The 16,081-nt window shown below is 39.2% G+C and overlaps 1 long non-coding RNA gene across 3 annotated transcripts in view; it reads left to right on the top strand.

The window, feature by feature from the left end:
• The first annotated feature begins 5,517 nt into the window (after positions 1-5,517).
• Positions 5,518-16,081, top strand: part of LOC149749733 (uncharacterized) — an 80,362-nt gene continuing 69,798 nt past the window's right edge. Inside the window, exons 1-3 of one of the 3 annotated variants that reach the window (XR_016392484.1) lie at positions 5,518-5,805; positions 11,624-11,699; positions 12,093-12,214. This is a non-coding gene — a long non-coding RNA (uncharacterized LOC149749733). Of the gene's footprint in view, positions 5,806-7,327; positions 7,450-11,291; positions 11,700-12,092; positions 12,215-16,081 lie in introns of those variants that run through there. The other 2 variants (XR_016392486.1, XR_016392485.1) reach the window with 2 other exon arrangements.

Genomic DNA, 16,081 nt, shown 5'->3' with positions numbered 1-16,081 from the left:
GCCTTAATCATGTAACGACCTTTCCCACTTTTCTTGACCAAGTGACATTAGAGGTATTCTTTTCTTTCCTTCCTTCCTTCCTTCCTTCCTCCCTCCCTCCCTCCCTCCTTTCTTTCTTTCTTTCTTTCTTTCTTTCTTTCTTTCTTTCTTTCTTTCTTTCTTTCTTTCTTTCCCTTTCTTCCTCCCTCCCTTCCTTCCTCCTTCCCTCCGTCCCTTCCTCCCACCCTTCCTTCCTTTTCCTGTCTCTCTGTCTTTCTTTCTATCTTCTTTCTGATGTGAAAAAGTTGTCAAGTGACAATTAAAACCATCATTATTTCACCCCAAATCAGAACCTTGAAACCACTTTTAAGTATACACTCCCCTTTACTCTTCTTGTGCAATTAGCTATCAAGCTGTATTGATAGTTTTCCTTGATATCTCATCAGTCTTTTCCCCCTTATTCTAATTGTTGCTACCATAATTAAGCACTTGCAATAATCAGCTATTTTCACTATCTGGAGTCCTGGCTCTATATAATACATGATGTTCTCCACTTATAAATTTCAAAGGTTCAGCCCCTGACGTTGAATGCAAAATACTACAATCAGATTTTGATCTGATTTTTAGAGGAAATCTATGATTAGAAAAAAGTTAAAGATTTCTTCTGTAAATCATCTTCTGGCACATTGCTTTAAATTTTTAACATTATTCTATACAAGTCTGTATGGATGTTCAGAGTGGACAGCTCATCTGTGCAATAGGATGTTTTATTCTAGATCAAAGAACAATTACCACTCTTAGTATGTGAGATATTTTAATGGTTATATTTAAACAGTTTCTTTTCTTTAAAGTTTTTGTTGTCTATTCAAAATCATCAGTGAACTCAAATGCCAATCAACAGGGGCTTGGTTGAATCAATAATGCTGTATCTGCAAAGTAGAATACTATGTAACTATTAAAAGAGATAAATCTACCTGGCTTAACATAGAAAAATCCCCAAGATGGATTGTCAAATAAGAAAGCAAGCTATAAGGGATTTTAGAGTAGATACACAATTTAGTTGAGAAAATAAGTATGTGTTTACATATGTACATGTGTATGTACAGACAAAGTTTGGAAGGCTATACTCTATTTTATTAAAACAGTTACCTCTTAGAAATAAATGTAAATAGATTTTTAAAAATTTATACATTTAATTACTGATTGAAATTTTCATTAGGAGCTTGTATCACTTTTATATGCAACATTGAAAGAAAAAATTGACATATACCATGAGCGTTTGTAACTATATAAGCAAGTCTAAAGTTAATATTCAAAGCTCCTCATAATTTAGCCTCTGCTGATATTTCCACCATTACTGTTCACTTTGTTAGGATCAGTTGCAGTTTGCTTCTGGTTTACTAACTCTGTTTTGGCCAAAGCAATCTCCCTTTTCCTGAATATGCCTCATGTGAGTGTATAGTAATGTCTCTGAACACCTCCATTCACAGGGAGGAATCCTGGCCTCCTTTACATGCTAGCATGTGTTCTTCCATCATGTTTTCACATACCTAACACTCCTGCCTACCGATACCAAGAGCAGAATTGTCTGAACGACAGGGATTGTGTACCACTGCCATTGTTTTCTCCAAATCCCTGTGCAACCTGTAATTTACATAATTTATTTAGATTGCCCCATATTTTCTTTTTTTTTCACATGTTTATTGGAGTATAAATGCTTTACAATGTTGTGTTAGTTTCTGCTGTACAACAAAGTGAATCAGCTATATGTATACATATATCCCCATATCCCCTCCGTCTTGAGCCTCCCTCCCACCCTCCCTATCCCACCCCTCTAGGTCGTCACAAAGCACCAAGCTGACCTCCTTGTGCTATGCAGCAGCTTCCTACTAGCCATCCATTTTACGTTTGGTAGTGTATATATGTCAGTGCTACTCTTTCACTTCATCCCAGCATCGCCTGCCCCCTCCCCTGTGCCCTCAAATCCGTTCTCTACGTCTACATCTTTATTCCTGCCCTGCCACTAGGTTCATCAGTACGGCTTTTTAAAATTCCATATATATGTATTAGCGTACAGTATTTGTTTTTCTCTTTCTGACTTGCTTCACTCTGCATGACGGATTCTAGGTCCATCCACCTCACTACAAATAACTCAATTTCATTCCTTTTTATGGTGGAGTAATAGTCCATGTATATATATATGCGCCACATCTTCTTTATCCATTCATCTGTTGATGGACACTTAGGTTGCTTCCATATCCTCACTATTGTAAATAGAGCTGCAATGAACATTTTGGTACATGACTCTTTTTGAATTATGGTTTTCTCAGGGTATATACCCAGTAGTGGGATTGCTGGGTTGTATGGTAGTTCTATTTTTAGTTTTTTAAGGAACCTCCATACTGTTCTCCACAGTGGCTGTATCAATTTACATTCCCACCAACAGTACAAGAGGATTCCCTTTTCTGCACACCCTCTCCAGCATTTATTGTTTGGAGATTTTTTGATGATGGCCATTCTGACCAGTGTCATGTGATACCTCCTTGTGGTTTTGATTTGCATTTCTCTAATGATTAGTGATTTGCATTTCTCTAATGATTAGTGATGTTGAGCATCCTTTCATGTGTTTGTTGTCAATCTGTATATCTTCTTTGGAGAAATGTCTATTTAGGTCTTCTGCCTATTTTTGGATTGGGTTGCTTGTTTTTTTGATATTGAGCTGCATGAGTTGTTTGTATGATTTGGAGATTAATCCTTTGTCAGTTGCTTCATTTGCAAATATTTTCTCCCATTCTGAGGGTTGTCTTTTCGTCTTGTTTATGTTTCCCTTTGCTGTGCAAAAGCTTTGAAGTTTCATTAGGTCCCATTGGTTTATTTTCGTTTTTATTTCCATTTCTCTAGGAGGTGGGTCAAAAGGGATCTTGCTGTGATTTATGTCATAGAGTGTTCTGCCTATGTTTTCCTCTAAGAGTTTGATGGTGTCTGGTCTTACACTTAGGTCTTTCATCCATTTTGAGTTTATTTTTGTGTATGGTTTTAGGGAGTGTTCTAATTTCATTCATTTACATGTAGGTTGTTTATTTGAGATGTTTCTTGTTTTTTAAGGTAGGATTGTATTGGTAGAAACTTCGCTCTTAGAACTGATTTTGCTGCATCCCATAGGTTTTTGTATCATCATTGTCATTTGTTTCAAGGTATTTTTTTATTTCCTCTTTGATTTCTTCAGTGATATCTTGGTTATTTAGTAGTGTATTGTTTAGCGTCCATGTGTCTGTATTTTTTGCACATTTTTCCTGCAATTGATATTTAGTCTCATAGCGTTGTAGTTGGAAAAGATACTTGATACAATTTGAATGTTCTTAAATTTACCAAGGCTCGATTTGTGACCCAAGATATGATCTATCCTGGAGAATGTTCCATGAGCACTTGAGAAGAATGTTTATTCTCTTGTTTTTGAATGGAATGTCCTATAAATATCAATTAAGTCCATCTTGTTTAATGTATCATTTAAAGCTTGTGTTTCGTTATTTATTTTCATTTTGGATGATCTGTCCATTGGTGAAAGTGGAGTGTTAAAGTCCCCTCCTATGATTGTGTTACTGTCGATTTCCCCTTTTATGGCTGTTAGTATTTGCTTTATGTATTGAGGTGCTCCTTTGTTGGGTGCATAAATATTTACAATTGTTATATATTTTACTTGGGTTGATCCCTTGATCATCATGTAGTGTCCTTCTTTGTCTCTTGTCTTTGTTTTAAAGTCTCTTTTGTCTGATATGAGAATTGCTACTCCAGCTTTCTTTTGATTTCCATTTGCATGGAATATCTTTTTCCATTCCCTCACTTTCAGTCAGTATGTGTCCCTAGGTCTGAAGTGGGTCTCTTGTAGACAGCATAAATATGGGTCTTGTTTTGGTATCCATTCAGCCAGTCTGTGTCTTTTTGTTGGAGCATTTAATCCATTTACATTTATGGTAATTATTGATATGTATGTTCCTATTACCATTTTCTTAATTGTTTTGGGTTTATTATTGTAGGTCTTTTCCTTCTCTTGTGTTTCCTGCCTAGAGAAGTTCCTTTATCATTTGTTGTAAAGCTGGTTTGATGGTGCTAAATTCTCTTAGCTTTTGCATGTCTGTAAAGGTTTTAATTTCTCTGTCAAATCTGAATGAGATCCTTGCTGGGTAGAGTCATGTTGGTTGTAGGTTTTTCCCTTTCATCACTTTAAATATGTCCTGCCATTCGCTTCTGGCTTGCAGAGTTTCTGCTGAAAGATCAGCTGTTAACCTTATGGGGATTCCCTTGTGTGATATTTGTTGCTTTTCCATTACTGCTTTTAATATTTTTCTTTGTATTTAATTTTTGATAGTTTGATTAATATGTGTCTTGGTGTGTTTCTCTTTGGGTTTTTCCTGTATGGAACTCTCTGCACTTCCTGGACTTGATTGACTATTTCCTTTCCCTTGTTAGGGAAGTTTTTGACTCTAATCTCGTCAAATATTTTCTCAGACCCTTTCTTTTTCTCTTTTTCTTCTGGGACCACTATAATTCGAATGTTGGTGTGTTTAATGTTGTCCCAGAAGTCTCTGAGACTGTTCTCAGTTCTTTTCATTTTTTTTTTCTTTATTCTGCTCCCTGGCAGTTGTTTTCACCATTTTATCTTCCAGCTCATTCATCCATTCTTCTGCCTCAGTTATTCTGCTATTGATTCCTTCTATAGTATTTTTAATATCAGTTATTACATTGTTCATCACTGTTTGTTTGCTCTTCAATTCCTTTAGATCCTTGTTAAATGTTTGTGTTTTTCTCCATTCTGTTTCTGAGATTTTGGATCATCTTTACTGTCCTTACTCTGAATTCCTTTTCAGGTAGGTTGCATATTTTGTCTTCATTTATTTGGTCTTGTAGGATTTTACCTTGCTCCTTCATCTGTAACATAATTTTTGTTGTTTCATTTTTTTTTTGATGGGAGGGGCTGTATTCCTGTCTTACTGGTTGTTTGGCCTGAGGCTTCCTTCAATGGAGTTTGCAGGAAGTTAGGCAGAGCCGGACCTTGGTGCCGAGATGAGGACCTCCAGGAGGCCTCACCTCAATTAATATTTCCTGGCATCTGAGGTTCTTTGTTAGTCCAGCAGCTTGGACTTGGTGCTCCCACCACAGGAGCTCGGGCCTGACCTCTGGCCTGGGAACCAAGAACCTGCAAGCTGCATAGCATCATTAAAAAAAAAGAATAAAAAAGAATAAAAGGAGCAGTACAATAACAAAGAATAAATATAAAATTAGAACAATAAAAAATGTATTAGGAAAAATAAAAATATAATTGAAACAACTGCAACTGCAACAAGGGAAAACAAAACCACACCAGAAACAAGAAAAAAAAGTGGTGGGGGGGAACAACCCAAAAGGAGCAGAACAATAACAAAGTATAGAGAATAAAATAAAATTAGAAAAATAAAAGGTTTATTAGAAAAAAATAATTATATTAATGAATTATCAAGAAGTAGGTAAAACAGCACCCTGACCTAAAAGAAGAGAAAAGGAAAAAAAAAAAAAAGGCCTTGGCTCTTGGGGGTGGAGTTTAGGTGGGGGGGCGGAACTTAGGCAGGGGCAGGGTTTAGGGTTGGGCAGGGCCTAGCCAGGGTGGTGACGTTTGAGTGTGGGGCGGGGCCTAGACTCAGGACCCACACAGCCAGAAAAGGCCTTGGGTGTGGGGACTAGGCTGGGCAACATTCAAGTGTGTGGTGGGGCCTCTGCCTAGGACCTACACGGAATGGGAGAGGCAGCACATCCAAAGGGGTTCTCTGGAGTGTGGATTTCGGGAGTTTGGAGGTAGGGCCATGGGTGAGGGTGTGTGTGCGGGGTTTAGGCCCAGGGTGTTTGGAGGGGGTCTCAGAAGGGGTCTCCGAGTGTAGAGGTGGGGCCCTGGGTGGGGGTGTAGGGGCAGGGCTTGGGCTCTACCTGGTAGGAGGGAGGCTCCCAGGGCAGAGGATTAGGCCTGGGAGCCCAACAGGCTCCCCGGTGCCTAAGTGGGCAGCGAAAGCGCTGGCCGTGTTCCTTTCTGTTCCTCCACGCCCTCCCCCATGGTCTCTCCCAGGGTCTCCACAGTCGCCGCTGGACCCTAACTGTGGGCTGGTCCCACTGAGTGTAGGAACTCCTACCCCCACCCATTTGCCCCTCAGGGGTGCAGGTCCCAGAGGTCTGGCCTTTACTTTTGATCCCCCTTTCCTCCCTCCCACTCCGTCAGGACCCACGCAGCTGGAGGGGTTTAGGTGGGCAGAGGATCAGGTCCGGGATTTCATCAGGCTTCTGGGGCCCAAGAGAGTAGGGGAAACCTAGCCACCCTCCCTTTTGATCCTCTGCCCTCCCAGTGGTCCCCCAATTTCCCCCTCCAGGTGTGGGATCTCTTCCTCTCCCCCAGCTGCCCCTCAGGGGCGCCAGTCCAGTCTCACCTCCACTTCTCCTCCCCACTCACTCTCCCCATGCCCCATGTCGTACTTGGTTGCTGGGGGTTCCTCCCGTCCCCTTAGGCGTCCGTGGTCCCCTACCGGTGCCTGGTAGGTGCCCTAGTTGTGCCAAGATGCGAATTTCATGCCCTCCTAGTCTGCCATCTTGACTCCCCCATATTTTCTTTAGTGCTTTATAAGGGTAACTGGGTAATTAAGTATGAAAAGTGAAACCACTGATATAAGTCAGTTCTATATTCACTTTAATAACTGTTAGAACAAAATAGCTGTTAAAATATCTTACACACTGAAAGTGGTAATTGTTTTTTGATCTATGATTATGTATCTTTTGGCACAGAGAAGCTGTCCACTCTGGCCATTCATGTAGCCCTGTTTGGAATCACTTTAAAATGCTTATCTTAGATTTCTAAGTGCTTAAGGCCAATGTCCCGTTTAAAAAACATTCTTCCATACAGGTCCAGTGACCCCTTTTCAGCACCTTACTTATCTTTCTATGCCTTAGTTCTTCATTTGGTGATAATAGTAGTTCCTACCTGATAGAGTTGTTATGTGATTATATGAGGTAATGATATTTCGAACGTGCTTAAAATAGTTGTTTGGCATGTATTAGTGATGTTTCATTTAATCCTCACTTGGGACTTATCTTGAGAGCTTAGTAAAACACCATTCAAATATAGCACTTAAAACAGTGCCTGGCACACAGTAAGTATTCAGAATAATTTACGGAAATAATTCTTCTTAATTTTTTTCTCCTCATCTGAATCCTCCCCAGCCACATTTCACAAAAGTATCTTAGCACCTTTTATGCTCTTTTGTCTCAGGGCAGGCTTGTATTTCAGTGCTAACTTGCAGAAATTTCCTGGATGATATATTCCTCTCTTGGGTTTTGATCTTTAAAGGCTGAGCATCCTGGAAAGATGATACTAAGTGCCTATGTTTAGGATTGGAATTTTGGAGGATGCACATTGATGGTGACAGGATTTTGGAAGGAATGGGAAGCAGTTTGAAGGTGAGATTCTAGAGGCTCCTAGTCTCAGCGTACATCCCCAGGTACATACATGGCGTAAAATCAAATAGCTTTTAGATTATAGACTTGCATAATGAGGATTTCTGCTGTGGCCGCAGAAGACTGCAAGATGAAGCTCTTTCTCTAGAATGTCCTAAATTATGGGTGAACCCTGAAGGTGATACACCCAGCAATGGCAGAGATCAGAATTTCCTAGCAGCCCATTAGGCTTTTGAGGCTGAATATAATTTGATTAAATGAAAATAAAATCATTGATCATTCTTGCATACCCTATAAAATGAGATTCACAGCCCTTAACCAGAGAAATTGGGTCCTTTTATAGGCTAACTTTGTCCCTGTCAAACTGGGATATGCACCTCCTGATGATCCAGAAGGACAGTTGAATATTTAATAACCTGAGCTCCAGGATCCATTACCCATCTAATAGCTGTTCTTTGGAGGAAACGCAAATGACTTTTTCCTAATCTTTATTCAAGGATGAGTCTTAAGAAGCTCTGGAAACATAAACAGCATGAGCTCCATCGAGAATAGTGCAGAACAAGCACACATTAAATAGTAAACTAGAAGGAATCTGAAAGAGTCAATGGTGGTCATTTTGAAGTAAAAATTCTAAACCCAGTGGTGGATGGTAGGACAGATAATGACACATCTAGTCACCACAGACTCCCTAATAAAGCATAAACCTTAGCTTTGTTGCAAGGATGAAAGTAAGAATAATCTCCCTTAATGGGAGCAGCAGACCAGAGGTGTTTAGTCACCTAAAATCACTGATGGTAAAATCACCTCATCGTGCTCATGGAGGCAAGGATCATTTACACACACTTCAAGTCACCCTTGACAAACAGGCTCTTTGTTGATTTCATTAAGTGCCGAACTTTTCTCACCCAGCTCGCCTCAGGATGCACACATTTCATTTCCATGCGTGTTCTGGGAGGACAGTCCATGTCATTTGCCAGCATTTCGGCCAACATATACATAATCAAATGCAGCCACCATGGAACATGGGCTGAGAAACAATCCATCCAGTGTTTAATGAGTAACATTAGCATGCTCTTAAAAGCACTAATAGCAAGTTTCATTACTGTTCATTTTAGTGTGGATGGCAGCTATCCAAAACCTAACCATGTACTAAATTCATTTTAGTAAAAGCAGAAAATAATAAATAAAATAAATGATTGTAATTACAAGTTACTTCTAGAAGTTACACTTATATTAACATGACATTAACTCAGAAAAGAAACACTTTCTTCTTTTTTTTTTTCCAGATTACAATTTTCTTTTAGGAAACCCTTTCTCTCCTACAGTGACTTTCAATCTAATATTGTCTTCAAATTAATTTTCATTATTTTATTATAAAAGTGATGTTATTATACTTTTGGGGATTTTGATCCTGAGGATCAGAAATTGTTCAGAAGGCATTTGGAGTTTTCTATAAATTTGTTTATATTGACTTTTGCAGTATCCACTCCCACTGCTTTCTTGTGTGCCTTCCTATACTTCTTCCCTTTCCAGTCTCTTCAGGATGTTCCCCAGCTCCTTTACAGCTATGGTTCTGGATGTGATTTTAGTTCTGCAAGTCACACATTCTCACGGGGACATGGATTTGGAATTTTCTGGTGCAGATGGTGGCAGAGGTTCTCAGTTGCTGGAGTCACCAGCTTCAGCGGTGTTTCCTGATTTGAGAATCTGCTTCCTCACCATTGCAGAGGCAGTAGCTGTTGTGGCAGCCTGGTGTGGCCAGAACCTCAGTCTAGGGTCTGTTGCTTCCCTTCTCTCTAATTATAAGCTTTTCTACTTCAGGTATCTAGGAAAGATTCTATGCTCTACAGCTGAACCCTGAGTAAGACTGCCTTGGTGCCTACTTCATAGATTGCAAACATTTTGGTGATTAAATGGGATACTTGCATACAGTTTCCTTAGCCAAATGCCTGGCACAGAGTGGATAATAAATATTAGCTTCTATTTTTCCCCTCATAATGCCTAGGGTGGTTCAATGTGAACCTACCTGATAGAAAAATTAAATCCTCAGTATACTTTTTAGTTACATGGTGACTACATATGACACAGTAGAGAAAGACATAGAGACAGTGTGTTATAATGGCAGGGCCAGAGAGTGGTGAACAGTATTTAGAGTAAAATGATCTAGGTTCAACTCTCAGACCTACTTATTGTTTGGCCTTGAGCAAAGTTTTCTGGGGTTTATTTGTTCCAGCTACAGTGGGAGATGAACTGCGTTTTCTTTAATGTTTCTCAAGTTTTTAAAATTCTGAGACTTATATTCTAGCTTCATTTGCTTCTAATTTTCAGTAATGATTTGAAATAACAAGAATGTTCACTTCTTTAGATGACTCATTGTTTAAGGCGTATGATAGCAAACGATGAAGTTGTTTTTGTTTTTTTTAAGACCTTCCTGATGCTTGCCATCATAAAAGGTGAATTAAGCAATGCAAGGAAGAAAAAAAATAGAGGTGAGGATAGTACATTTAACGCATTTGGGAGGGTAAAGAAAAAAGTCCTCTTAGTTTAGTTTGTCTTATCAGTGACAAACTGAAACTGGTTTTTCATAGTAACACCTGGTCATTGTTCTAAAAATATGAAACTTGAGGCCTGTTTGTTGTTGTTGTGTTTTTGTTTTTTTACAGTTAGAAACCTTGATTACAGTGCTACATTTAGAAAATTTAGAAGAGGCACTCTGAGGAACTGAAAATTGTAGAAGAAAATAGAATCTCTTAAGGGTGTAGGAAGTAGATACAATCTCTGGCAGAGAAAAGCAGTTTTCACAAAAATATAATAGAGAAAGATAACTGAACTTATTATAAAGGCACCTAACTAAAAGGGAAAAATCAGTAGAGGAAAGGAAGTTATCTCCTAGTCTTAAGCTGTTTAAGGTCTTGGGATGCCAGGAAAGATTTGCATCTTTATGCCATTTATTCTTTTTCTTTCTCTCTCAAAACTGCTTTAAAAATCCACGAAAAAGGGCTTCCCTGGTGGCGCAGTGGTTGGGAGTCTGCCTCCCGATGCAGGGGACGCGGGTTCGTGCCCCGGTCCGGGAGGATCCCACATGCCGCGGAGCGGCTGGGCCCGTGAGCTGTGGCCGCTGAGCCTGCGCGTCCGGAGCCTGTGCTCTGCAACGGGAGAGGCCACAGCAGTGAGAGGCCCGCGTACCGCAAAAAAAAAAAAAAAAAAAATCCACGAAAAAATCAAGCCTGCCTTTTAGCTATTAAAATTGAATTTTAAAAAAATGACATGGGTTCAGATTTGGATTGACATTATTGACTAGTTACTCTTCTTTTCATACAAATGATAGCAGTATCAGTGTTTGAATCTGGCTCATTTGGTTACGAGGAAGAATTCAGTCAGATTATTGCAGTGGACAAATGGTTGTTATAATTACATATGGACTCTGACTGGACCTGGAAGCTTAGGCGTAGAGAGAAATATTTTGCTCCCTCTCTGAGTCTTTGGTGCTCTGTGTCCATCTGCTGTATTCCCCATTCCAACCTCTGGAACTTATCTGCTGACGCTGGTTTTCTACATCTTCATTGTCCAGCTTGCCTATTTGCGTAGGTTACTTCTCCTAGATTATCTTTGTCCCCTTTCTACAGCACACATTTTTTTCTCTAACTTGTATTTTAATCTCATGTATAACATAGGAAGCCTTGCCTCTGTTGGGGTAAGGAAAGCATTTTCCTCTTTTCTCCTCAGAGCAACTCCTTCATTTGGGAATATGTAACTAATATGATTGAGGGAATTGGGACCTGGGCTGCCAAGAATTTACCACTCGTTCTTATTCTCATTCTCTTGTTCTTTCTGTTTCTCACTAGTTTCACTTCAGAGGGAAAGAAAGAAATCCTTTTTTTTTTTTTTGGCCGCACCACGCAGCATGGGGGATCTTAGTTCCCCAACCAGGGATTGAACCCGCAGTGGAAGTGCATAGTCTTAACTGCTGGACCACCAGGAAAGTCCTGAAAGAAGTCTTGATTTTAAATTCCAAGCTGTATTCTGGCTTTACCAGAATGACAGCTGTTAAATTTTCCCTTTTGATTTCTATGTATATTGATCTACTGGTTCAAGATCCATAGGGCAGTGATTCTCAACTGGAAGTGATTTTGATAGGGGACATTTGACAATGTCAGAAAACATTTGTGATTGTCAGGACTGAAGAAGGAGATTCTACTGGCTTCTGGTCATTAGAGTTCAAGGATGCTGCCAAACATCATTCAATGCACCAGGTAACAACCCGCGTTAAAAATAACAATAATAATACTGCTATATTTAAAATAGATAACCAACAAGGAGCTACTGTATAGCACCAGGAACTCTGCTCAATACTCTGTAATAACTTATATGGGAAAAAAAATTCGATAAAGAGTAGATACATGTATACGTACAGCTGAATCACTTTGCTGTACACCTGAAGCTAACACAGCATTGTTAATCAACTATACTCCAATATAAAGTAAAAATTAAAAAAAATTTTTCTAGCCCCAAATATCAGTAGTGCCAAAGTTGAAAAATTCTGCCATACGAGAAGTAAAGGGTTTGAGATTAATTATTGCCTTTTTATTCAAAAACTATTTTATTACCGTTTCTAACTATCTAATCTCTCAATTACACCCTTCCAGATTCCCAGGGAAAGATATGAATGGTGAAGCCTATTTTTGAACTAGGCTCCACAAAGCACAGCCTTCTGCCAGTCCAAGGGTTCAAGTTCCTTAGTCCAACCCGAACAACTATGACTCACAAGGTATCAGCTATGATTATAAAATAAAACATGGACATGTTAGCTCTTGTCTCTAAAAAAGGTAGATAATTTTTTTAGAAGGAGATGTGATTAGGTAGGAATCATAAAACATGTTCAGACCAAAAAAATAAAATATAATTTCCTTAATACTTAATAACTTTTAATTGATGACAAAAATCAAGTGAGTCTTCTATCATGTACATTTTAAGCCAATATGATTCAGTAATATTGTTTTGGATATTCAGTTACTATATTTGTGAGAACACTTAATTTTTATTATCTCTGAGAAAAAGGAAAAAACTAATTACATATTGGATTAATTTGTGAGTTTCCTATCCTTAGGTACCCTGGGGGTCTATAATTCTTACTTCCAGGAACTTTTTGTAAGCCTTTTTTCCAGAAAAGAGTTTCAGACCAGGAATGCAGAGGCAAAGCAGAACACATTGTAGATGCTAATATTCACTAGAAGAGGAGCAAGGGAGCTGTTTTCGAAGGAGTGTTGTGCACAGATTCTGTTATGACTTTAATGGAAACAGTGCATGTCATTCCCACACAGCTTGCTGAGTACTTGCCCCTGAGAATATAGTGATTAGAATGAATGATGTGCTGGGATTAAAACACTTTACTGTTTAGTTCTATTTGTTGGGAAACATTTACTGATTCTAGCCCTGGTTTCCCTTATGATATGATTAGGCAGAGAGGAGTCACTTTCCTGAGGAAACTGAGGTCACAGCGTTCTCTCACGATATAAAGCTCGTGAGGCATGTGGAAGAGCTGAGATCATGGATTTGGAAAGGATCGCCGTAGAGTTGTTAAAATAAAATTTTCTACAGATAACTTACTGATCTAGTTGACTTCTATTCAGTGATTCATGACTTGGGTACTGTTTAATCTAACAGGTAGAAAGGAGCTCTGAAGAGCAGTACAAGGTGAGAGCTTTTTATAGACCAAAGTGAGCAGGGTCAAGGACGATGTACTGGTCATTTGCTAATGGGTTAATGAGAGTTCCTTTCCTTATATGGAACAAGGAGCTGGATAAGGGTTTGGTAAGCAGGCAAGCATGATTGGTTGGTTGACCTGGTCCTTCCTTTGCTTGGAGAGCCCAGGTAGGGAAACTTAGATAAATTTTGGTTTGCTGATGTGGGGCTTAGCATGAGTGATTCCATCTTGGACCTAATCTGGTTACTTTGACAGAGTCCTTGGCCTATCACATAGTCTTTACTATGCAAATAGGGCCAGTCACTTCAGAATTTTGAGAATTGATCTCAGTATCTTTCTACTGAAGACAATAACTGCTTTCCAGCATTGTGGCAAGACATTTAAGAGCTTCCATCACAGCTCCAGCGCAACTTAACCACGTAACCAGTTCTGTGAATGCTGTCATGTTCTGGAATATTATCGTGCCTCACTTTTCTGTTTTGTAAATTTGGGAAGATTGTATCTGCTTCACAGGGTTTTTTGAGAAAGAAATGAGTTACTAATAATGACTGCAAAGCACTTGTGACAGTGTCTGTCTCAAATGTTATTATCATTGTTAATGCACGTTGAGCTTTTAGCTCAGTGCTTGAAAACCTGGTTTTACACAATGCCCGGTATTATTATTGCTAGAAACAAAGAAAAATAACAATTTACGTCAAGGGAGAATCCAGTAAATGATCTATGAAGGTCTGTTATTGCCTAAACCAACATATGCTTTGTGATAGTGATTAGGCTGGGTGGGAGCCATCAGTCAAGCCAGAAGGATGAGGCAAATGAGGAAACCTTTTCAGAAGACATGTGGATGATTCTAGGGAACTGGATGACATTTTGGTTGGGGGCATAACTTCACAGTAATTGAACACTCCCCAAATATCATTTTTAAAGTAAACTTACCTTATTACTGTTAGTTGGAGGCATAAATTTCCACTCTGTGAATGCCCTGTGCATTTGTGGATCCGATTGCAGGGTTAAACAAAATCAACAGAGTCCTTCCATCCCATTCATTTCTAATGCAACCTGTATTGCTACCATCAGCAGCAAAATAAAATCTTTTCCATTTACCTCTGACTCAAAAATCAGAGGGAGAGGCATTTTGAGATAGTTTAAATAGGGAAATGGAGATTTAGAGGTTAAGTGATGGGTTTAATGACAGTGGTGCTTCATGTTAGTACTGTATTTCATTTTTCAAAGTATATCCTCATAAATAATCTCCTTGGATCTATACAACTAAATAGAATAGAAACAAGAATATAAGACTGTTATCTCCGTATAACAAATCAGAAAGCTGATGTTTCTCTATCAGATGTATACTCAGGCTAAACTGGAGACATTGATTCCAGCTCTCACTGTTATGTTGGGGAGCTTCTCTTGCTATCATTGTAAAGCCTACAGCATTTCCCCAGCATTGACTTTATTCTGATTTCTTTAAAAATAAACTCCTGGGCTTCCCTGGTGGCTCAGTGGTTGAGAGTCTGCCTGCTGATGCGGGGAACATGGGTTCGTGCCCAGGTCCGGGAAGATCCCACATGCCGCGGAGCAGCTGGGTCCGTGAGCCACGGCCGCTGAGCCTGCGCGTCCGGAGCCTGTGCTCTGCAACAGGAGAGGCCACAACAGTGAGAGGCCCGCGTATCACAAAAAAATAAATAAATAAATAAACTCCTGCTAGTCTTTCTTGAATTAGATGCTGATAGACCTAAGAAAATGAGTCTAATTCCTCTTCCCCATTAGCCCTAAAGCTAACATACCTGCAGATCTTCTAAGTTACTCTTTTCTCTAAATCAGACTTCCCTCAGTAGTCTGAACTTATCTATCACAAATTCTAGAACTTTCATCATACGTCAGAAAAATGTACTTTATCCACTTCCCTGAAGAAAGAAAACAAGTATAATTCACTCAGCTAATATTGACTGATGGCCAACAGTATTAGAATCTTATTGTGTGTTTATGTACAGTCATGAACAAAAAAGATACAGTCCTTGAAATTAGGTAATTTGCTTATTAGGGCAGGGACATAGGTGATATTCATGAAATAATTTAAAATTTTATTCAGCAGTAAGTTGCCATGAAAAAAATAAAATAAAAAACAGTGTTCTTGAGCATTATATTATATTGAATGGAGCAAGAAGTTAGAGGAAATTGCCTTTGAAAGACAAAAAAGGAGCCAGGCATTCAAAAATCTGGGACAAGAGAGAGCCAAATAAAGGAAAATGTTAGTGCAAAGATGGGAGCCAGGCTGGTGTGATCAAAGGATCAAGAGGATTCCAATAAATAAGGACTAAGTTGAATAAGCGGGCAAATGAGAAGAATTGAAGTTAGGGACATAGGCAGGGACAGATATTCTGGGGCCTTAGGATGCCCCATAAAAGGGATTTGGATTTTATTCTAAATCCTAGTGCTATCTATTGGTTTTGAGTGTGGAGAGACTTGATCTGATCTCATTTTTAAAAGAATACGCTGGCTGTTTTAAGAAAAATGAATTGTGGGGAGGCAAGAGTAGAGTCTGGGGACTAGTGAGAGGCTTCCAGTAAACCAAAAGAGATTATCATGTTCAAACAAGGACTTGATGATGCATTGTCTTGCCTTAGAGTTGGGGCGGATGGTGATTGAAAGGGAAGAATTGGACACTTCCTAGCTGGGGATTTGAGTAGCTGGGTGGACAACGCTGTCCTCACTTGAAGTAGGAAAGACTTAGGGTGAGAGAAAAGGTCTTGGGGCTGGGGACAAATGGGTAGTTCTGGTTTTAAAAAAATTATGTCTGGAATTTATATTTTGTTTTAGATGTGTTCTCACTTATATGCAGTACAGGGTAACAGTAGTTTCCCTTGAATTTGAGCCGTTATTTCTATTATATCAGCCTCAGGTTGTAGTTGTTTATTAAGCAGTCATGTGTAG

The sequence above is a fragment of the Delphinapterus leucas genome, chromosome 3, assembly GCF_059928025.1.
Source record: "Delphinapterus leucas isolate spDelLeu-1000000601 "Yukka" chromosome 3, BTC_Dleu_Yukka2, whole genome shotgun sequence".
Taxonomy (NCBI): domain Eukaryota; kingdom Metazoa; phylum Chordata; class Mammalia; order Artiodactyla; family Monodontidae; genus Delphinapterus; species Delphinapterus leucas.
The sequence above is the reverse complement of the archived record's forward strand: the minus strand, read 5'-3'. Positions and strand labels throughout refer to the sequence as shown.